This window comes from Schistocerca piceifrons, chromosome 1 (assembly GCF_021461385.2).
Source record: "Schistocerca piceifrons isolate TAMUIC-IGC-003096 chromosome 1, iqSchPice1.1, whole genome shotgun sequence".
Lineage (NCBI taxonomy): Eukaryota > Metazoa > Arthropoda > Insecta > Orthoptera > Acrididae > Schistocerca > Schistocerca piceifrons.
The window spans coordinates 689,024,852-689,050,629 of NC_060138.1; positions in this window are offsets into that span (position 1 = coordinate 689,024,852).

Genomic DNA, 25,778 nt, shown 5'->3' on the forward strand with positions numbered 1-25,778 from the left:
GCCATCCCACCTTTGCCCAGAACTTATCTATCAGAATAATTTGGGATGTACACCATTATATTATGTCTAAGCATCGCACTTCATACCATCATCACAAATTGGACCACAAGGTGATCATGTGGCCATCACCCATAGAAAGACGCACTGTTCACACCCAGGCCAGTGTTTTAACTTCTGACATCATCAAAGATGTCAGTTCTTCAACGATAACCACCAGGGAAGCACCACAACACACCAACTGCCAATAACTATGAACCAATGTTACAAAGAGCAAGTGCTTACTCCAGTGCAGATTGATGCAACCAGATGCCACCAGACATTTACTAATGCCTAGGTAGCAGTTGCTGAACTACCAAAAACTATTGCATCATAGTTGAAGCAATGTTCTGAAGTTTCACTACATCTACCAGCTCCAATATGCAGTTTGAACAAAGGCAAAATTAGACATCTACCTGATCTTACCACTCCCTTATGGATGCTGAAGGCATCTGCCATCAACTGCTAGAATTCCAACAATTCTTATATGACAAGAATGTCGATATATGTTTGGCAGCCAAGGTCACCCACCTCATTACAAGACTGACCACCAAAAGGACAGACTGGCACGTTTTTCACCACCATGTGATGGACCACCTAAATGAGATAGAGCCTGAAAAAAATATTGATGTGATAATATAGAAAACGGCTTCAGGGATACAGTCACTGACGCACTGACCTCACTAGTGCCACTGTCAAGATCTGAGTGCCTTGCAGTAGGACGACCTTCGAAAATCCTGGCCATGGTATGTAATAGGCATCCCATGCAGTCCAGTTCTCAAGCAGCATGTGAAACTTTTGAAAACACTAATTAAGGCTGCACACACTTATTCTTGCACCCCAGTGCTGGCAGTGCAAGTCCTCATCTATAACCAGATGCAACGGAAGGGACTGCCAAATGCCTCGGCACAATCCTAAACAGCAAGTTTACTTGGCATGAAGTAGTGCTAGAAGTCTGTTGTTGAACAGGACAATCATTACGAACATTTTATCCACTATTCAGTAAGCAGTCTAACTTATTGATAAAACTGGGCCTGACGAGTTTTTTACTTTAAATTTGCCCTGTCAAGGATTTTGGAAGTGCTGAGTGGGGCAATTTGGCGAACGCACATTTGCAGAGGTAGTGACCCTTATCATGGTCCCAGAATTTTCTTGCCTAGTACCTACATGAAGCTGCAGATGAGTTTGACGTTTGTTGAGGTTCTATGGATATTGAGAACATGATAAACATGTACACATTTGGTGCTTTATTATAACACTTCACACTGGTACATTTTACTACATGTTAGCGCAAACACACAATGAAGATAGACGAAATGGAATCGAACAGAACAGCATGTAGGTACGATGATGTACAAACAATCAAAGATAATACACACATAGCTAACCACATATCGATATCATTTAAATGGGTTTCACTAGCTTAATACCCCCACTTCAAATCATTTAAATGATTTTCTTAAGAACTACCTAGACCATACAGTTCTGTAAATCATAATGTTTTTCTTTTCTTAATCTTTTTGTCATTATATCTGCAGGGATATCAGCTGCGTGTAAGTCAAGAGTTTTTACAACTTCATTGGTCACACCTTCCCCTATATAATGGTGTCAGACATCAATGTGCTTCGACCTTTAATGATTTGGAGGATCAACAGACAAATTCAGGGCACTCTGATTATCATTAAAGAATGTGATACACTTAGTAGGCTTTTCAGTTCATGTAACAAGTTCCTTAAATAAATGGCCTCCTGACAGGACTCAAGAAGAGCCATATACTCAGTCCCTGTGCTAGAAAGAGCAACAGTCTTTTACTTAGCACTCTGCCATGACACTATGGAACTACATAGCTTAAAAATAAAACCAATGTATGATTTTCTGTCTAAAGGACAATTTGATCTGCATCTACATAAGACATAATTTTAAATCTTCTTTCCTAAACTTTAGAACATAATTCTTAGTTTCCTTCATATATTTCAAAATTCACTTAGCACATCCAATGATTCAATGTTTTTTAGTATAACAACTATTGAACTGGCTTAAGTAGCTCGCATTGAAAGAGACATTAGGTCTTGTATTTACTGACAAATACATTAAGCTGCGTGTTAGTGCTTGACAAAGTACATCATCAGTTTTGGTTTCTTTTTCATTTAGAAAATCAAGTTTAGTTTCAATAGGAGTGTTTACAGTTTTGCAGTATTAAACCTTCTCAATAACTGATCAATATAGTTCTCTTGATTTAAAGCTAACAATCCTTTAACTTTATCATATTTGATTTCCATCCCCCAACAATTTTTAGCCTTCCCTAAATCCTTTCCTTCAAACTCTGAACGTAACTTACTTTTCAAAAATTCAGAGTCACTTGCATCATTTGGAAAAATATAAAAGCCATCGACATGTAAAACTATCATAGTAACTAAGCCTTTATCTTTATGTTTTGTAAACGAGCAAGGTTCTAAGTCAGATCTTTTGTAACCTAGACAGCTTAAGACATGATTTACTCTTTGATTCCACACTCTAGATGATTGCTTTAAACCATACATAGCCCTTTTCAACTTCAAAACTTTTATTTTATCATTACAAAGATTTAATCCTTAGGGTTGTTGTAGGAAAATATCCTCTTTGAGAATAGCATTTAAAAAACCGGTCTTAACATCAAGATATGTTGTTTTCAACTTTAGTTCAATGGACCAAGCTGTTAGAAGGATAAGTGTTGAAGGCCTTACCACAGGAGAAAAGGTCTCATGACAATCATCTTCAGGTTTCTGAGTGATCCCCTTGCCACTAGTCTAGCACAATGCTGCACTTCACCTTCACTGTTGACTGAACACCCACTTAACTGCACTACACTTGCACTTTCTGGAAGATTTACAACTCCACAAGCATTGTTGTCTTTGAAAGTTTGTATCTCTTCACCTATAGCACGTTTCCATTCTTCTGCATCAGGTCTGCTAAGGCCCTCCTGCGTAGTTGTTGGGCCCTCAGCTTGATCTGCAGTTCCAGCAGAAAAATAAATCTCATCATCATCAATTCTTTTATTTGGTTTGAGCTGCCTTTGTGATCTTCTAATACTTTTTACTTCATCTTCTTGTGTAACACATTTTTTATCTCTAAGGTAACTGCTCCTTTTGAGACATCATGCAAGTTCTTTCTTAGTACAGTATCAGGCATCTCATTTTCTTCATCATCCCCCAGTGAAATGGTGATTTCTTCATGACTTTTATTTAAGTTTTTACATCATTAATATTTTCCATTATAGTCACTTCTCAACTTATCATTACATAATTTGTTTCAGGGTCATAGACCCTATAGACTTTTGCAGTATTGCTATATCTCACTAAGATCATTTCTTTTACCTCTTTATCCAATTTGTTCTCTTGACTTTGAGAATATGCACCATGGCCGCTTCCAATTATTCTGAGACGATTAATGTTGGGTTTTTGCCAGTCCTTAGTTCATCCTAAATCTGAACTCATATTTCGCAAATATACTGTACTATTTTATCAGGTTTACCATCAAATTCAAATAGTAAACATCTGGCCTTTTCTACAACAGTTCTATTCAGCCTTTCTGCCAAACCGTTTTGTTCTGGTGTATAGATGTTGGATAACTGATGTACAATAGCATGTTTTTTCAACAAACTGTCGAAATTCACACAACAGAATTCTTTTCCATTATCTGTTCTTACTGTTTTGATTTTCCTTTCTTGCTGATTCTCCACAATTTTCTGATATTCTCGAAATTTTCCTCAAGTTTCATTCTTTGTCCTCAGAAGATACACAAATCCCATTCGGGTGTAATCATCTTCCAAAACGAGAAAATACTTTGCCCCACCTACTGAGATAATTTCCATTGGTCCACACAGGTCTGATGTTCAAGTGATTTAGAGGCTCTAGTGCCTCCAAGTAGAAAAGGCTGTCTTGTTTGATTTCTTCATTGCTACTACACATTTTTGCTTGCTAATGTTAATGTTAATATCTTCACGTATCATTCCTTCTAAAGCACCGTTTTTTTCTCATTTTAATTATATCCTTTGCATTTAGGTGACCTTATCTTTTATGCCAATCAGATGGTGAAATCATTTGCAAAAATTGACTTCTTCTGTCAACAGTTAGCTTGTACGTACAGTTAATCAGATCTAAAGTTGCAACTAGTTCATTATGCTTGTTATAAATATTACACTGATCAACATTAAATTCAACAAAATTTCCTTGTTCAGTCAACCTGTCTACAGAGAGAAAATCTGTAGTTAGTTCTGAAGCACATACATTTTTACAGTAACATCAAAAGAGTTCTTTCTGACTACTGTTGTTAAATCAACTGTTCCAGACCACATGTTAACATCATTTACTTTGTTTTTCATCCAGTCTTCATTTTCTGTAAGATGCTCACTAGCACCTGAATCAACATACCAGTCACTTCTGTCAAAAGAACCACTTATAAACACTGCACTGAAAACATTTGAAGTTTTGTTTTGCCTTGTTTCATTGTCATTGTTAGTGCACTTACTTTTAAAATGTCCTGGTTCTTTGCATATATAGCAAACAATGTCGTTTGTGTTGATTTTCCACTGTATTTCCATTTCAATGAGAAAACTTTGGTTTACTTTGCCAACTTTTGGCTCTAAAAGGACCATCAGTCGTGGTGACCTCTTTTTCCACGTCAAGAAACTTACTTTTAATAGCATCCACTGTGAATGGAGTTCCTGAATGCTCGATTGCCATTACCAAGGGGAATATTTTTCTGGCAATCCTGCTGGCAATAACGAACCAACCCATTCATCATTAACAGCAAAACCTGTTCCACGTAATTTCTGACCATTATCTACTATCTGGTTCACATAAGTCGTCACTGAATCACATTTTCCTAGACGTGTTGATATCAGCATTCTCAATAAATTTATTCTTCTCGCAAAACCAGTCATCAAACATTGATTTCAGTTTCTTCCACAAGCTCACTGTTGTTTTTGCTTCTCTTATGTGCACATTTAAAGATGGATTAATCATAAGAATTATATTCGCTTTGGCCTTCGAATCTTCTGATAAAACTACTTCTGAGACATATTTCGCTAATCCGAGAATATGAGCATTTTCACTACTGAATGCCCAATCTCCATAGTTCTCATGGCCTTTCAGCTTCATCAAATTAATTAGATAATTCTTGGCCATATTTGTCGACTCGAACAATTCTTCTTTGTGAACAGCAGCGCACACTGGACTTTGAATCACGACATGTGGGCTTTTATCAGCGGTTCTTGATATTATTAACGATCGGTTATCTGGGCATCTTGGCCTGTAACCTGTTGAGGTTCTGTGTATGTTGAGAACATGGGTACATGCACACATTCGGTGATTTATTATAACATTTATTATAACATTGGTACAATTTACTACATGTTAGTGCACACACCACAACGAATATGGACGAAATGGAACTGAACAGAACAGTGTGTAGGTACAAAGATGTAAAAACAGTCAAAGACAATACACACATAGCTCGCCACATATCAATATCATTTAAATGGGTTTGACCAGCTTAACAACATTCTGAAAAGATTCAAGAGGAATACTAGTCACTGTACCAGAGAACAAGAGGAACCAAAAATCCACTTATCCAGCTAGTAGGTTAGTCAAATGATGAAAGATACCACCAGAGGTGACCACTAGTATTGAGGTCAAGAACATAAAGCTACCACATGAATGTAAAGCTCTTTTCATCTTCATTTACCATATGACATAAACACATGAGAATTCAATAAATGAAAAATCACCATAAGACACAAGCAAGGAATGTCACAAGGTAGAAACAGCATACACCATTAAGAATAATGAAAAGAAAAGCCAGTAGCATAGATAAAAGATTTATTACCACATAACTGTACAATTGTATGTAGGTTTTTCTCTTTACGTACAGCTAAGTGTACTTAATCAGTGTATTATTGCAGATTTCTTGAGGCGTAATGTATTTCACCTGTCTCATATATCTTGCAATCCAAGTTGAGACGTCAATGTGGTCTGTCATCCTACTTGGCATTCTCATCTCAGTATTAATAGGTTGCTACAAAAATAATGAAGGAGAGGAGTAATAAGGTGGAATCATATGTAGATGTATGCAAAATTTATTTCACTGAGTTTGGTGAAAGCAGAATCATAGTCCGATTGAAGATTCATGAAATATTTGAATTTTAATTTCGCTCGATCATCCGAATTCCCATGAGCCAGCAATGAGTGTAGATAGGAATTGTCGAGGAGAAAAGGCGCTGGTGCCAACAAAACAAAAAGTCAACTTGACATGAAATCTAATTATGGCATAGAAAAGTTTCAAAGTCTGGCAGAGGAATACTAACTGTGACCTAAATAAAAATACTGCACAGTTTGCAGGAAGAGACACCCATTCACTATAAACTGGTGGAAGAATCAAAGGACCTAATGATGGGAAGAGGAAAAACGGTACATGGGACCTGCTCCCAGTAGCTGAGTAGTCAATGCGACAGAATGTCAATCCTAAGGGCCCGGGTTCGATTCCCGGCTGGGTTGGAGATTTTCTCCACTCAGGGACTGGGTGTTATGTTGCCCTGATCATCATCATTTCATACCCATCGCTGCGCAAGACGCCGAAGTGGCGTCAAATCGAAAAGACTTGCACCCCGCGAATGGCCTACGCGATTGGAGGCCCTAGTCAAACGACATTTTTAGGAAGTAGGAAGAAATTCTGGCATGCAGATAGTGCACAGCAGCACATCTGTTTACATAAGCTGGACGTATTCTAAACAACCAGTCTAAACACAACTGTTTAGAATACGTCAATCTTATGTACACAGATGTGCTAGTGCGAACTGTGTTTTTGTGATGTAACAGTCATCTGTGAGTGGTATATATAATAAAGGTATGTCCATGGCCGTTTGCACAAGATGTTTTATGTTTTTCAATATTTTAGTTACGATAAAATCCTTACAATGTGCTGATTTTTATCCACATGACAACTTGACGTGAGATCCAACGTAAAATGAACACATTTCACAACAACAAAAAGATTTTTAAGACCTGAAAATGACACCAAAGTCTGTCGAAACTGGTTGCCTTAAATAAAGAAATATTTTATGCGATCCATACTGCTGAATGTTTTTAACAAGTAAAAGATCACTCTGTCCGTATTCTTAAAATGAGAAAATTCAGTTACAACATTTCCCCTTTCCTTATACATTAACTTATTTTCTATAATGTTCTATGAGGAAAGATTGTCCGCTTTTTTTATTGTATTAATTCGGAGAGTACATTTTAAACATTTTTTCTTACTCTACCAAGATATCAAATGCCCTTCGGGTAGCTTCGTTTAACTCCTTTTGGCTACGTTGGTACTTACATGTCCTGGTTTACCAAGCAGCTACCTTTATTATTTTAATTTTCTTTACAAGGGATATGCCTCTCTGTAGCTTTCCATTTCTTGAAAAGATAACTTATTCAGATCGCCACTTGCATGATAATGCTCATTTATCGTCATGGTCTCCTAAGAAGCTACCCTTGAGAGTAATAAATTAATCTGGATTCTTTATCTCAAAGCTCATACAATAACTGTGTTCAAAAACATTCATTGCAACAGGCTCAGTTTTCATATAATTTGATTCTCTACATCTATTTAGGAGGGACGCAAAAAGGATGGTTCTGTCTTCAAGGGTGTGACTAAGTATCACTATCTCTACTTCTTTTTCCTAATGAAGTCCTCATATTGTTATTGTACATAGTTTCGTAGCATAGTAGACTCGAAGTTTTCGAGGCCCTCATCTCTTAGAATTTATCCAATTTTTCATAATATTGTTAAACACTGCTCACAGTGGAGTCAAAGGAAATGACCATTGTTGAAAACTCATTACAAAATGCAGTATGGCGAGATGTCGGAAATCCGAGCTCGGTAACAGACGAAAGTAACGCACCAACTCGTGAACTGGTCGATGACTAACAAAGCAACTGTTAAAAAATGATGACACTGGTAATATAACTAATCATAATGTCACTTTTATGACGCTCAATCAGACAATTTCTCATTTCTCACCAGGAAACATTTGTCCATATAGTTAAACTGAATCGCGCGACAACGAAAATTCTTTTGATTATTTGCTCACGACCTCGCGAACGCAAGAGCAGGAAACTCTTCGTAAAAGCAACGTAAATACTAGTGACGCCCACCATTTGATACAACTCATGCAACTAATAACGCAACACTTTACAAAGCAACAGGAATTTCAGGAAAGTGTAACACAACAGTTGACAAAACAACAGGAATTTCAGCAAAGTGTAACACAACAACATAAGGGTATACGACAACAGTTTACACAACAAACTCAAGAAATTAACGATTCCAAGTTCAAGTCTACAGTTCAGTGAGGTGAGTAAAACTATACGTACTGAATTATCGGACGAACTATCCGAGAAGTTGACAGACCTAGGTGAACAACTGAAACAAGAAATAATTACTGACATGTCCCGCAATATAAAAATGGTAGCGGAAAAACTATCATCCGTAGACGAGAAACAGGAACAACTTGCAGGTGAGTTACAAAACGTTAGTGAAGCAAATTCTCAAATTCAGGAGACGGAATCCCAAGAGGATGCATTGATAAAAAATGTGACGGATGCAGTCAGCGAGCTGCAAGACGTATGCCAAAGCTTACCTGCAAAAGTAAAAAAGTTAAGTCGAAGAGTAGACCAGTTAAGTATAGAGTCAGAATTTGCCAGAAAACAGAGAGATAAGTTATGCGCAGATGTAATGGAAGTAACTGAAAAAGCCGAAGCTGGGATGCTGGATAAGGGCAGCGTCCTTGCTAAAAAGGTAGTGTCAGAGTGCGAAATTTATGTAGATACTGTAAAAGAAGCTCTAAAAGGGAAAGAAAGTCAACGTCTAGCTAAAATAGACTCGGCTTTAAAGGAAGCAGAGGAAAGGTTATGAGGCAATATTGCTAAAACTACTGACATTTCAAATCAGCATTTGACAGAAAACAAACCCATGCTGCTAGAGAAGTTAGATACCTTCCCTGGTTACCCACAATACGGGGCTAGCCTGCCGAAGGAAAATGGCGAAGGTTGCAGAATGCAGCAACACTCGCTGACAGCTGTAGCTGTCGAAGAAGAGCAGTTGCCATGCGCTACGCCACAAGAGAACATAAATACGCCTGTCACTGATAGCGCAGCGTGTTTGTCAACATTACTTACAGATGAGAGATTACTTAGGCACCGACAATTTCCTGTATTTATCTATGAAGGGAAAAGAATACACCCCGTGGCCTTTATCAGAGCATTTCGAAATGTTTTACCTCGTACCTGGACCAAAGCCCAGAAAATTAGATTTGTCGTTTGATACGCACAGGGTAACGTTCTGCTATGGGTTACAGACAAGGTGGAACGTTGCCACTATTGTGAACAGTCTGAGAGAGACGTTCTGGAAAATACTGGTCTGAGGCCGTACAAGAGAGTCTCACACGTGAAGTATTCAACCGAGCTCCGTTCAATAGTAAATATGAAAGCTTAAGAGGCTGTTTTGAAAAATATTTGAACAAAACTAGATACTTGACAAACCCGGCATCCCAAGTAGATGTGCTGAAAATTTTAAAGAGCCGGCTTCCTGCACACATTACAGAAAAATTCATTACCATTCCGGACACGATAACGAATACCTTCTATCTGTACTTGACTCAATAGATTTGATGTACGAAGAGAGACCAGAACAACCCAAGCTTGTTAATACGCCGATAGCACCACAGAGATTTACGGACCAACAAGTAAACAATGGATTCGTAGTACACCACGGGTGGCAACCTTACTCCACACAGACCTATGGTAATGGTAACGTTAATTACAATGACAATGGAGATAGCCTTAAATTTAAAAGCAGATATAAAAGAATCAGGAAAAAATTTAGCAAAAACAACTACAATGGGCAATCAGCATATGGCCAGCTTGAAAATATGTACAGATACAAGCTACTAGCAACAATCAGCCGATCGCTTGGCAAACGCAGACCAGTAACTGACAACCGAATAATCCATAGACAGCGTAATTCGGTCAGCAAAATAACGCACATATGCTGAATACCGCGCAGAGGCAAAGAGAATTTCAGTCGAGAGGCTCACAGGATACTAACTGGCGTAATAAAACTCCAAAGACACACATAGTGGAAGTTACGTCTATCTCAGACGTTAATGTCACTGCATCGCCGAAAAATTTGAACCAGTCATGGTAGGCCCCATTCTCTGACCTAGGAGGAGAGTGGTCGCACAAGCTTGATCGACACTTGTTTTATCAGATACGATCATGGTAGTCATGTGAAAGATGATCTGTATCAAGGTAATGAAGGTATGCAGAAAAACTTGCCAGAGGGCAAGATACAAGCTACTATTAAAGCCAAAATATTTGACCTTGATGTACCCATTGTGCTTGACACAGGTGCTACAACTAATTTGATGTCACAGGGATTCTTTCAAGAACTGAAGGAATGTGGGCATATATCCACACTGCCAGTGCAAAATTTAGCAAAAACAACTACAATTGGCGATGTACAAACTGCCACTGGACAGAAATTGAAAGGAGTCAAGATACAGGCCTTAATTCTTGTACAATTAGGACAGTTTTCTCCATGATGTATTTTTTGATAGTAGAGAAATTAATAGTTGATTGTTTAATCGGTATGGATACAAATTGGTATAGGAAAAGGCAAATGTCATTCCACTGTAAATAACCAATTATTTGTAATAGACCCAATCAGGGGAAGTACTAAAAGAAGTAAAACTGAAGTTACTAACGACTTTGAAATTCAGTTGGCCAGTCCCATAGTTATGCTTGTCAACACATACAATAATGAACAGTCGGCAGCAGAAGAAGTAAATGTCGACACAGTAAGCATGAAGGTAAGTGAATCAATGTGCTTGTCTCAAGAACAGCAAGCAGATCTTAGGGACTGATACTTGTTTACATACATGTATTTGAAAAAAGACCAACTATCATTGCGGATTTTGTGCACAAAATGGAAGTTTATTCACATGAAACGTTTTGTTCTATCCCATACCCTATACGATGGACAAAGAGGGAAGCAGTATGAAAAGAGATTAACAGGATTATTGTAGTCCTATTTTGGTCTTGAGTAAGCCAGATAGCAAGGTGCACTTGGTCCTTGATGAACGTAAGATTAATAAGATTATTGTACCAGTCCAAACATGTCCAGACAATTTAGAGGAACAGGTTATGAAATTCCATAATCGTAAATTTTTCACTATAATCGACTTGTGGTCTTCGAATTGGCAAACAAGACTACATGAAGAAAGTCGAAAGTATACCACCTTCATACGTGGGGGCAGGAATTCAAGTATTGCCATTTGGATTGAATGTAAGTGCAGGTGAATTTACCTCTGAACTTGACAGAGTGCTAGGATCCGAATACTTGAGTAAAGTAACAGTATATGTGGATGACCTTTTCGTCTCTACACCCACTTTGGCAGAACATTTAAGATTAATTGAACAAGTACTGACCTGCTTTTCCGAATATGGAGTAAGAGCAAATCACAAGAATTCTAATTTCAGACAAGAAAAAGTAAAATTTATAAGACACACAATCTCTTTGGAAGGCATACTACCAGATCCTAAACGATATGACGCCATTAGGAACTGCCCTGTTCCGCAAAACAAGAAACAATTAAAGGCATACTTAGGGCTAGTGTCACTTTTCAATAAATTCATCCCTAACCATCTTATGAACAGTGATGCTTCACTGAATCTTTTCCAGAAAAACAGACCTTGGTTGTGGGACAAACAATGTCTAACCCATTTCGTAACATCAAGCAAGCCTTATTAAATGCTAATACACACATTTAAAAAAAATTGCATCACCTCGGTTCTGAGAGTTCAGTGATCAACATAAATTTCATTTCCGCCCTTTTTATTGCTCATGAAAACCACACATTGCATGTTGTACCACTACACAGCAAGGCCTTCAGAGGTGGTGGTCCAGATTGCTGTACACACTAGTACATCTAATACTCAGTAGCACGTCCTCTTGCATTGATGCAAGCCTGTATTCGTCGTGGCATACTATCCAAAAGTTCGTCAAGGCACTGTTGATCCAGATTTTCCCATTCCTCAACGTTGATTCGGCGCAGACCCCTCAGAGTGATTGGTGGGTCACATCGTCCATAAACAGCCCTTTTCAATGTATCCCAGGCATGTTTGATAGGATTCACGTCTGGAGAGCATGCTGGCCACTCTAATTGAGCGATGTCGTTATCCTGAAGGAAGTCATTCACAAGATGTACATGATGGCGCGAATTGTCATCCAAGAAGACAAATGCCTCACCAATATTCTGCCGATATGGTTGCACTATGAGTCGAAGGATGGCATTCACGTATTGTACAGCTGTTACAGCGCCTTCCATGACCACCAGCGGAGTATGTAGATCCCACATTATCCCACCTCAAAACAACAGGGAATCTCCACCTTTCTGTACTCGCTGGACAGTGTGTGTAAGGCGTTCAGCCTGAATGGGTTGCCTCGAAAAACGTCTCCCATGATTGTCTGGTTGAAAGAATATGCAACACTCATTGGTGAAGAGAATGTGATGCCAATCTGGAGCGATCCATTCAGCATGTTGTTGGGCTCATCTGTACAGCGCTGCATGGTGTCGTCATTGCAAAGATGAACCTCCCCATGGATATTGGGAGTGAAGTTGTTCATTATACAGCCTATTGCGCACAGTTTGAGTCCTAATACAACGTCCTGTGGCTACACGAAAAGCATCATTCAACATGGTGTTATTGCTGTCAGCGTTCCTCCAAGCCATAATCAGTAGGTAGCGGTCATCCACTGCAGTAGTAGCCTGAGCGAGGGATATCATCGACAGTAACTGTCTCTCTGTATCTCCTCCACGTCTGAACAACATCGCTTTGGTTCACTCTGAGACACCTGGACACTTCCCTTATTGAGAGCCCTTCCTGGCACAAAGTAACAATGCGGACGCGATCGAACCGCGGTATTGACCGTCTAGCCATAGTTGAACTACAGACAACATGAGGCGTGTACCTCCTTCCTGGTGGAACGACTGGAATTGATCGGCTGTCGGATCGCCTCCGTTTAATAAGCGCTGCTCGTGCATGATTTTTACATCTTTGGGCGGGTTTAGTGACATCTCTGTATAGTCAAAGGGACTGTGTTTGTGGTACAATACCCACAGTCAACGTCTATCTTCAGGTGTTCTGGGAACTGGGGTGATCCAAAACTTTTTTTGATGTGTGTATTTTTATCTCAGCCAGACATGAAGAAGCGTTTTTGTTTATGTACTGACACGTCTTCTCACGGCCTGGATGTGTGCTTTTTTCAAATCGAAGAAGAAGGAGGAAATCTCATCACAAAAGTAATTAGCTTCACCAGCGCCACCTTATCCACAGCTGAACGTTCATATTCAGTTATGGAGTAGGACGGTTTGGCTGTAATTTGGTCCTTTAAAAAGTTTGAATATTTCCTTTGGGGTGAACACACAAAAGTGTTCTGTGACCATCAGTCCCTATCGTTTTTGTTAACTTGTAAATTGCTGCACCGACGAATAGCCAGGTTGCGTATGTATCTTCTAGAATTCAGTTTTGAAGTATCATACATGAAAGGAAATCGTAACATAATAGCTGATGCTCTTTCTCGATTACCACACGTCTTTTAGAGCAGGAAGGTGAAATAAAAGCTATGTTGAAAGAGGAAAAAACACTTCGCCCATACTATGTCCACATGTGTAAATACATGGAGCAATCAGAGCAGGAAGACACACACTGGAGTAAGGTAAGAGTGAACCTTATGCATGATGGTGATGAAAAGTTAAAAAGGTTTTTCGCTATTCACAAAACTCTTCTGTTCCATAGAAGCCATCCTGAACAAGAACAATGGTGCACGTGTTTGCCAGAGGAATATGTGTATGATTTTGTCTTATACACACACAATGCTTGGGGCCATTATGGCACTGCAAAATGCACTGACAAAATAGGTAAATATTGTTATTTCCCCAGCCTTAGACGAAGAGTGCTACAGGTGGTAAGAAAGTGTATTGTTTGCTAGAAAGCAAAACATTCTAACGTCTCCAGACAGATAGAACTACATCCCATTGTGGCTAAGAAACCTCCAGTAAATGAAATGTATCGTTAGATGTGGCTGGACCCTATCCCAGAGGAAAGGGGGGAGTAATATGTACCTAGTAGGCCTGTATGATACTTTCAGAAAATATGTAAAACTGTATGCTGTACAGATCATTACAGCCAGTTCAATTATAAGGCGAATTAAAGGGGATTACTTTGGGAGAGTAGGAAAACCAGAAGTCATGTTAACAGATAATGCCTCATATTTTGTTGGATGTAAATGGAAAGAGTTTGTAGATTCCAGCCAAATCAAACACATTTTAGTATCTAAATTTCATCCTAAAGCATCCCCCATAGTAAAAGTTTATAAGGAACTCAACAGGTTTGTGAGGTCCTATATACCTCATCAACATACCAAGTGGACTGAACATGTCACTCCTTTCCTAGAAGTTGTTAAAAACCTTCCCGATACATCAACCTTTGCCCCAGATACTGATAGCGGAATTATCACTAGATGACAAAATATGGCAAGCAGTTCTCAGACTTGAAACCTGGGTTAAATATAGGAAAGAAATCTATGACAGAAAGCCGAAACATACAACAAAATTTTATATAGAACAAAAGGTGTTACTTAGAACACATCCCAAATCAACAAAAATTGGAAAACTGAATCGTAAGTGGCAGCTACTATACACTGGACCATATACAATTACTAAAATCCCCCTCCCTGGGTGCATACAGATTGGTACACACGAACACAGGCAAGACAAGGGGCCTTTACCCACACAAAGACTTGAGAACGTTTACATATTGAAGAAGGGCTGCATACCCTCTAAGCTGTCTATATATATATATATATATATATGCTTTAGGACGCTAGAAAATCACATTCCAGAATTTATGTTGTTGGGTGATAAGGAAAATTGTTGTTTGTGTTTTTTCTTATATTTCAAACGTATATATGATGAGTGGATGTAAGAAGGAAGAATTTTACTTTTATGTCTCTAGAGACGACGATACTTTAAATACAGCACTTTGCCTTGTGCTTAGCCCAGTTATAAACAAATAAACAAACTTGTGAAAACCACGATAGTGTGCAATACAATAAACAATTCTTCGAAATGTTGGTAGTATAAGAGCGACGCAGTGCATGTGCATGTGGGAACAAGCTAGTCAACAAACTGCAAGCATGTGCACACCAGACAGACACAGGTGAAAGTGTCGGACCACCCAAAACAAACAAATGCTATGAGCTACAGTCTGCACTACCATCTATAAAGCCTACTGCATAAACAGGAACATCGAAAATTAAGTGAGAGCCTATACTACAACTATGACCATATACACAATACACACAAACAAAGATTAAGGTAAGGGGCCCTAAACTACGAGACATTTACTTAAGTTACCCTATTATAGACATTATATCTATATATGTACAATATTCACCAATTTAAGTATTGAAAGTACATGCACTAACTATATTTGATGGACCAGAAATGTCTTGCTGCACGTAAACAAGCGAGTACAATATAAGTGGCAAACTGAATAAGTGGACGCCCCACGCCTGTAACACACTTCATCTTTTGGATTTTTAAGGTACATTGGATTTTTAAGGGGCTCCAGAAAGGCTCAAAATCATGAAAAGTTCAATTTTTACTTTTTTGCGTTTTCTGAATCTGCAGACTATTACCTTTTAATAGATATATAATTTATTCAATTCCGAAGACTACAACTATTTTTAAATTTTTTTTGAAATGTGTTCTACATGGGCGTGACCCACTGTGGCGCTGTTAAACTGCTGTCAAATGGTGTCGTTATTAACGTCCGTGTTCATCAGGTACATTTTAGTGATGTGAGATAAAGTATGTGTTGTGGCTAACCTGTGATGGTTCAATATATATCGCTGGTGTGATTGTCGATTGTTTCATGTTTATTTACTCTTTTGTTATCTCGAAAATATTCGTAATTAATTCTGTTTCTTGAGTCTCTGTTTTGTTGAAGTATAATAATGAGTAAAAGTAAAGTTATTAGAAATCCTCTGAAGGCTTTTAAGAAAAGGAGAAATGTTGGAAAGCCAAAGGTATGTGTTATTACTGTAAACAATAAAGACGATAACCAAGTGAGTGAACCTAACCTCTCAAGTACACCTGTCCATAGCAGTCAAAGTGGGAAAGAAAATACTTCACAGAAGAAGCTTGGTTCAATGAGTGAAAACTATGAATGTTTTATGGGCGAATCGGATGTGAATGAAATATTTGATATGTCGGTTCTCAAAGGAATTTTTTCAAACTGTGTAAGATGTATTCATTGTAGTGAAGTTGGTCTGGAACTCTCCATAATAAAGCACGTAGGACTTGCTAGTGAAATACAACTGAAATGTGATAAGTGTTCATACATGACCACCTTTTGGAACAGTGTTGCAGTAACTGCAACTGAAGAAAATGGTAGCAAAATCTACGAACACAACATTAGATTTGTTTATTCCTTGCGTTCAGTTGGTAAGGGTGCTACTGCAGGTGCAATTTTCTGTGACATCATGAATCTTCCAAATCCCCCAACCAAGTTTACGACCTATAATAAATTAATAGGGTCTAAAGTAGAAGATGTCTGTACAGAATCCATGAAGAACGCTGTGGAAGAGGCAGTAATGGAAAATAATGGTAACAGAGATTTGACTGCAGCGTTCGATGGTACCTGGCATAAACGGGGACACACATCTCTTCATGGTGTAGTATCTGCCACCAGTATGTATACAGGAAAAGTTTTAGATGTAGCAGTAATGTTAAAGTATTGTAGATGTCCACAAAAATATAAAGGTACACATGAAATTAATTGCAAAGCTAACTATAGTGGCAGTAGTGGAGGAATGGAAGTGGCTGGTGTTGCCAGTATATTCCAGCGTTCTGAGGCGTGTGATAAAGTGCGATATGTTAATTACCTTGGTGACGGTGATTCTAAAAGTTTCAAACATGTTCAAGGACTGAAGCCCTATGGTGATGATGTTGTAGTGCAGAAATTTGAGTGTATTGGACACGTACAGAAGCGAATGGGAACAAGACTTCGGCGACTGAAAGCTTTGTACAAAAAACAAAAACTCAGTGATGGTAAAGGGTTGGATGGGAAGGGAAGGTTAACTGACAGTGTAATTGACAAAATACAGAACTATTATGGAATGGCTATTAGGCAAAATACACAAAGTGTCGACGAAATGAAGAAGGCTATTTGGGCTCTTTTTTTCATACTTCTTCAACCGATGAAAATCCCCAACATAGCTTGTGTCCCAAAGAAGAAGACAGTTGGTGTAAATATAACAAAGGATTGCTAACTGGTGAAGTGTACACTCATAAGCATAGTCTGCCTCATGCAATAATGGAGGTGATAAAACCTATTTTCAGAGACTTAGCAGCACCTGAACTGTTGAAAAAGTGTATTCACGGAAAAACTCAAAACCCCAATGAAAATGTAAATAGTGTTATATGGTCGAGAATCCCCAAGACTGTATTTGTTGGAATAGAAACACTTCACTTTGGTGTGTATGATGCTGTTGCGACTTTCAATGATGCCAACATTGTAAGGTGCAAGGTATTTGGAAATATGGGAATGAAGATAGGTTCTAACATGGTACAAGCGATGCTTGCTTTAGACAAGGAACACCTTCAGGCTGCAGACAGGGCTGTAAAGAGTCTAGAAATACAAGCAAGAGTAAACAGGAGGAGGAACAAGAGGAAGCTGGAGGAGGAGTTTGCAGAGGATGAAGATAATCCATCCTATGGACCTGGAATGCACTAAAAAGTTAATCCAATCTCTGTCGCTCGATTTCCAAAACTTTTATTTTCTCATACTAATTACATGTTTTCTAAGGATCTTCCAAACATATTAGTTTCAAACTTTCAGTAAATGTTACACAGTACCTTCTGCATAATTTAACACAGCCTTTTTCCAAAAAACTGTATATTTCTGAATATATAAATAAAAAATTGCAAAAAATTTTTGTGAATTTTCATTACAATTGAAAAAAAATCATCTTTAATAATTGAACTAAAATTTTGTAAAATCCCTGTGTTAAGTTGTAGCCCATATTCCAATAAATAATCTGTAAAAAGTTCAACTTCCTACCTCAAATACTTTGTGAGGAAAGATGTAATTTATAAGCGTTATTTTAACATTGCAAGTATAGGGCGTTCCGGAGCCCCTTAAATGAGTTTGTGATAGCATGACTGCACACTGAAATGAAAGAATACATGGTTGAATATATGAAAGAGGTATTCGCAGCCATTGAGCCACTGTACACTTATCTATGAAGATTTAGTTTTCAGTTAGTATTACGTTTCTCTTCCAGGGAACTATGAATCGACACATCGTAAAGTGGAGGAAGATGAATGTTTGTATAGTGTAAGGTACCATATAAAAATAAGAGCGCGACAAGTGACCGTGTGGTTTAGGGCGCCGTGTAATGGATTGCGAGGCCCCTCCCCCCCGGAGGTTCTAGCCCTCCCTCGGGCATAGGTGTGTGTGTGTTGTTTTTAGCATAAGCTAGTTTAAGCAGTGTATAAGTCTAGGGACTGATGACCTCAGCAGTTTGGTCCCTTAGGAATCATACACATTCGAGCATTTGTTTGAAAAATAAGGACCACACCACAAGACAAATATAGTTATAAGTTTACGATACGTATGAATGTGATAGAGTGAAAGTATTTGAAGAGGAAAACAGTTGCAGCACGTCACATATCAGGGTGCTGAACTAAGGTGGAGCACTACCAAATAATCAATGGGTCAAAACCAAGGTACTGTGAGCATCGACTACCCATGAAAGCGTCAAACACCTAATTTACCTTGAAATTCTTTTTTTTTACACATTTGTTACTTATGTAAAAACTGTTTTACACTCATTGTACATAACATATAGGATTAATGATACAACTCTGTATACCTCAGCATGGCCTGCACCTCAACAGATATGGGAAGGGGAGGTTGGCAAAGCTTATAGGTGACAGCATAGGTGGGGTTGGTGGGATCACTCATGGGAGAATTCCTGCAGTAGTGGGTGTTAGAGCTGCACCTTTTTTAGATTGAAGTCAGCTGATAGGTATTCCTGCTTAAGGGAAGTCTCTCTAACAAGGGAATCACTTTTGACAAAGCTTAGGTATCCAAGTAATGAGGGAATTAGTATATTTCATCAAAATATACAAGGTATTAGAGATAAAGTTAGTGAACTCCTTATAGATGTTGACTCTGAAATTATTGGTATATCTGAACACTTTTTAAATAAGGAGATAATTCAGAGGATTCCTTTACCAGGATACAGGTTGGCTGGCAGCTTTTCGAGGAGCTCTTTGCGGTGTGGGGGAGTAGCCATGTATGTGAAAAACGGCATCCCATTTGAGTCAATTGATGTTTCAAAGTACTGCACTGAAAAGGTGTTTGAATGTTGTGCAGGTGCGGTTAAATTTAACGGAACTAAACTTCTAACTGTTGTTATTTATAGATCTCCAGACTCCGATTTCACAACATTTTTGCTAAAGCTAGAGGAGGTTCTTGGTTCACTTTATAGGAAATACAAAAAGTTAGTTATATGTGGTGACTTCAATATTAATTGTATAAGTGATTGCGCAAGGAAGAGGATGTTGGTAGACCTCTTTAATTCTTATAATCTTATGCAAACCGTATTCTTTCCAACCAGAGTGCAAGGGAACAGTAGAACAACCGTAGACAACATTTTTGTTCATTCCTCATTACTAGAAGGGCATTCTGTTAGCAAAAAGGTGAATTGCCTTTCAGATCGTGATGCACAAATTTTAGCTTTAAAAGATTTTTGTGCTGCAACACATGTTAAATATAGTCATCAGCTGTTCAGGAAAGCTGATCCAGTTGCTGTAGAGATCTTTGTAAACCTTATAAAGGAACAAGAGTGGCAAGATGTTTATAGTGCTGATACAGTAGACGATAAATATAATGCTTTTCTCAAGACTTTTCTCATGCTCTTTGAAAGTTGCTTTCCGTTAGAACGTTTAAAACAGGGTACTGGCACAAACAGGCAGCCTGAGTGGCTGACTAGAGGGGTAAGAATATCTTGTAGAACAAAGTGGCAATTATATCAAAACGTTAGAAACAGTCAAAATCTAAATGCAGCGGCCCATTACAAACAGTATTGTAAGGTGCTTAAAAATGTTATTAGGAAGGCAAAAAGTATGTGGTATGCAGATAGAATAGCTAAGTCTCAGGATAAAATTAAAACCATATCGTCAGTCGTAAAGGAAGTTGCTGGTCTGCAGACACAGGTCGAGGATGTAGAATCAGTGCGTAGTGGGATTGTCCGTGTTACTGATAAGTCGCATATATGTACAGTATTTAATAATCACTTTCTGAATATAGCTGGTGAACTAAATAGAAACCTAGTCCCAACAGGGAATCATATAGCACCCTTAGAAAAAAGTGTTCCGAGACTGTTACCTGAAATGCTCCTCCATGATACTGACAAGAGGGAGATTGAGTTAATAATTAAATCACTAAAGACCAAGAACTCCCATGGATATGACGGCGTATCTAGCAGAATACTGAAGTATTGTTCTATGTATGTTAGCCCAGTTCTCAGCCATATCTGCAACTTTTCCTTTAGGAGCGGTCGGTTTCGTGACCGATTAAAGTACTCAGTAGTGAAGCCACTTTATAAAAAGGGAGACATTGATAATGTTGATAATTTTAGACCTATTTCTATTCCATCGGTGTTTGCTGAAGTTATCGAGAAGGTTGTATATACAAGGTTACTGGAGCATTTAAATTCACATAATTTGCTGTCAAGTGTTCAGTTTGGTTTTAGAAATGGTTTAACAACTGAAAATGCTATATTCTCTTTTCTCTGTGAGGTTTTGGATGGATTAAATAAAAGGTTGCGAACGCTAGGTGTTTTCTTTGATTTAACGAAGGCTTTTGACTGCGTTAACCACAAAATATTACTGCAGAAGTTGGACAATTATGGAGTAAGGGGAGTAGCTTACAATTGGTTCGCCTCTTACTTTAAGAACAGAAAGCAATGGGTAATTCTCCGCAATATTGAGAGTGGTAGTGATGTTCAGTCCCAATGGGGCACTGTTAAATGAGGCGTTCCCCAAGGGTCGGTGCGGGGGCAACTGCTGTTTCTTATTTATATAAATGATTTGCCTTCTAGTATTACAGGTGATTCAAAAATATTTCTGTTTGCTGATGACACCAGCTTGATAGTGAAGGATCTTGTGTGTAATACTGAAACAGTAACAAATAATGTAGTCTATGAAATTAGTTCATGGCTTGTGGAAAATAATTTGATGCTAAATCACAGTAAGACTCAGTTTTTACAGTTTCTAACTCACAATTCAACAAGAATCGATATTTTGATCAGACAGAATAGGCATATTATAAGCGAGACAGAACAGTTCAAGTTCCTTGGCGTTCGGATAGATAGTAAGCTGTTGTGGAAAGCCCATGTCCAGGATCTTGTTCAGAAGCTAAATGCTGCTTTAGTTACCATTAGAACAGTATCTGAAATAAGTGACACTTCAACACGAAAAGTAGTCTACTTCGCATATTTTCATGCGCTTATGTCGTATGGTATTATTTTTTGGGGTAATTCTTATGATTCAAAAAGGGTATTTTTGGCTCAAAAACGGGCTGTTCGAGCTATATGTGGTGTAAGTTCGAGAACCTCTTGTCAACCCCTATTCAAAATTCTGGGAATTCTGACATTGCCCTCACAGTATATATTTTCTTTAATGTCGTTTGTTGTTAGCAATATTAGCCTATTCCCAAGAGTTAGCAGCTTTCACTCAGTTAATACTAGGCAGAAATCAAATCTGCATGTACAATGCACTTCCTTGACTCTTGTGCAGAAAGGAGTGCAGTATTCTGCTGCATCCATTTTCAATAAGCTACCACAAGAACTCAAAAATCTTAGCAGCAGCCCAAACTCTTTTAAGTCTAAACTGCAGAGTTTCCTCATGGCTCACTCCTTCTATTCTGTCGAGGAGCTCCTGGAAGAGCTAAAAAACTAAGCAAATTCCAGTGTTACATTGTTGATTTTCAACATTTAAACTTACGACTTGTCACCTGAATATGTTTTTTTTATATTTCATTTTATCTGTTTCTAATATCGTGTTATAATTTCAAGTATTGACTCGTTCCATGACCATCGAGACTTCGCCTTAATTTGGTCCAACGGAACAATAAATAAATAAATATCAAATGGTTATCCTTTATATAATGAACATAACTACTAAATACTGAGCTGCACTTTAAAAACTAAGTATTCAATATGATTGGTGTCGTCAGATTTACGTTGTGTTTATAAACAACCAACAATTTTGTTCCTGGGAACACAGTTAAGACCAGCAACAAGACGTGACTGAGCACATAAATGCCTTTCCGTGAAATTTCCTCAACCCTGTAGTGTGTAGATCCTTCCTAGAGAATGCTAGAGAGGTGAGGCCACACATAGTTATTTAAGCAGCGTGTAGAATCTGTTGTAGCGACTATTGTTTACTTCTTTAATTGTTTGACATTGATAAATATGCTCCAACAAGAAGTCACTGTGAATTAGAATGAAACATATGTCAACTTATGCCATAAAGAAAAAACGAATCTATTATTGTATGAATGTTATGTAAAGAATGTAAAACCAAATGAGAGTAAAAGTTTACTTATATCATTGGAATTGAACAATGTAACGAAATTATAATTTAAGAAAATGTACTAAAACAAAATGACAGTCAGACTTACAATGTATATAAGTAGCGAAAACGGCATGTCAGCTAATGAATAGGATAAGTTTATTCTTGAAGTTGTATTTTGTTATGTGTATAGTATGTGAAAAGGACACTACAGACATTTAGTGTAATGAAACGGTGTGAAATATGCTCAAAAACAAAGTGCAAAAACATAGGAAACCTGTCTGCAAAGTGTTAAGTGTGCATGTGAGATATGTGGGTGTGCATGCGATAAATTAAAGATGAGAACACTTCGTGTAACATGAATTTTCTGTGCTCGACAACGTCATAAAAACATGAATTTTCAGTGCTCAACAACAATGTAAAAACATGAATTTTCTGAGCTCGAGAACGTCGTAAAAACGGCCAGAAACTTACCTTGTCAACGGATGTCGGATGTGCGGCTGGTGTCCCCACTAAATAAGTAAGAGCAACGAGGTGAAATAAATTCCTCAGGCCGCTGATATGGAAACCAGTTGTCACAGCATTGCACATTTCACAATGGATCAAGCTGTTGCAAACGACCTTCACGAATTTGTGCAGTGAATGCTACTGTGAATGCACCATCAATGGCCGAAAAATAAAGGTTATGCCCATACTGACCACGGCTATCAACCCTAAAAAAGGGAAATAAGCTCAGACACTGTGCACCTTCATATGACGTCAGTGCACATTGGGGGGGGGGCAATTGTAATCGATAATATTAATATTCATTCTGGAAACATCCCCCAGGCTGTGGCTAAGCCATTTCTCTGCAGTATCCTTTCTTTCAGGAGTGCTAGTTCTGCAAGGTTCGCAGGAGAACTTCTGTAAAGTTTGGAAGGTAGGAGACGAGATACTGGCAGAAGTAAAGCTGTGAGGACCGGGCTTGAGTCGTGCTTCGGTAGCTCAGATGGTAGAACACTTGCCTGCGAAAGGCAAAGGTCCTGACTTCGAGTCTCGGTCAGGCACACAGTTTTAATCTGCCAGGAAGTTTCATTATTTTTTTTCTTTTTCGTTCTTTTCTTGTTACACTTGTGAGACATGTATAATCTTCAATAAAATAATAAGTTATTTTCAACCAGTGATAATGTTGAGATGCAAACAAAAAAAGTAGAGATACACTATTGAACTGATTAATTTCTGTATGTTCACCTGTTTGTCTGTATAAGTGGTAGTGGGCGGACCTATGATGAATTCTAATGTGTTAGTAGTGTTAAAAAATGTGTATTTTATATATATATGGTGGTTATAATTAAGGTTAAACATTCAACCCCCTGTAGAAATAACACCACAGTATTGGAACAAGGCGGTCCTCAGTCCAAAGTACCATTATCCAAAATGGCGGAGATGACATCATCCAGGATGGCGGCTGCGACGTCAATCAAGATGGGGGATTTTGGCGGGAAGTTTGAATTTTGGTGGGAAAGTGCCATGCTCCTCTCCCCCAGAAAAATTGCGCGAAGTAATGCATCACACCACACTTATCTCTACTAAGCAAAAGAATTGATGGGAAAAAAGTACTTGTCTTTATTATTCAACCAATTTCAAGCACATGTGTTCGCCACTCGGTCTGGACTCCAACTGGCTTAGTTGATATCGGTGCCACCAGAGGGCGCTACCAGAATGTCGGTTGATTACGCAAGATCGTCTGCTGTCTCTCTCACGCCGCATTAGCGGCCCGTAAGCGTGCGACTGCTGACGTCACAGCCCCTCAGCCTAGAGCTTTATACTAGAGTTGGACATGGTCTTCTTTAAATATTCTAACTAAGGTAACACCCACATTGCACAACTAACGAATGAATTACTGAAGTACTTAATTCCATTTCAGTTTTAATGTATCACTTCGATATTCAAAGAACAAATGACAAGTTTCACATTTTCTCACTAGTAGCGCAGTGTCCCTTCATGTCGTACCACGCCCCCCCCCCCCCCTAGAATGCTGCTCTCCTATTGGTTACTGCACTAGTCATATGACTCTACGTCATAGAACCTATATAAAACAGACCACAACCCAACTCACTCTCACTCTGCTCCTATACTTTGTTCAATACGCACGCGCGCGCGCGCGTGTGTGTGTGTGTGTGTGTGTGTGTGTGTGTGTGTGTGTGTGTGTGTAGACGTGATTGGGCATTCAGTCATTATGAAGTGAGCATGCAGCACCAGCGACTGTGCCAGTGGCAGCAGCAGCAGCAAACGATCTCGCGTGGACGAAGTTCCATTACCTGGTAAGTAGATTTTCAATCCACATCCCTTAACTCATTGTATGTATCTTACATACGTTTTCGATCTCGCTATATACAGAATGCTTCCTCCTTTAACAGATTTTGTGTGTGTGTGTGTGTGTGTGTGTGTGTGTGTGTGTGTGTGTGTGTGTGTGTGTTCTGTGTTACATGTTATATCTGTTTTGGGCCGCTCTTTATAAAGATTGTTAGGTCTTTTGACAGATTTTACGTGTTCTGTGTGTCTATGTTATATCTGTTTTGGACCGCTCTCTATAAAGATTTCCAGGTCATTTAAGAGTTCGTTTGTGTCCACGTGTTCAGTGTCTCTATGTTATATCTGTTTTGTACCGCTCTCTATAAATATTTCATGTGTTTGTGTTTGTCTATATGTTATATCTGTTTTGGTCCGTTGATTTCTGTATCATTTAAGTCACTGCACTTGTTCTACATACATTTTTTTCCCATACTCGATATTATACTCAGACTTTTCCATCTTTCTAGATTACATCCGTCCAGCACTTGAGGAGCTTGATCAGCAGCTCGAGATGGAGAGGGCACAGGCACAGCTCGATTGTAAGTACATTTGTAATAAAATCATAGTTCCTAAAAATGAAATAATTTCATCTAATATATATACCCGTTTTCCAAGTGTCTAGATTGAGCTTTCTTAGACATATTATTTTCTTTTCTTTCTAGATGAACCTGAT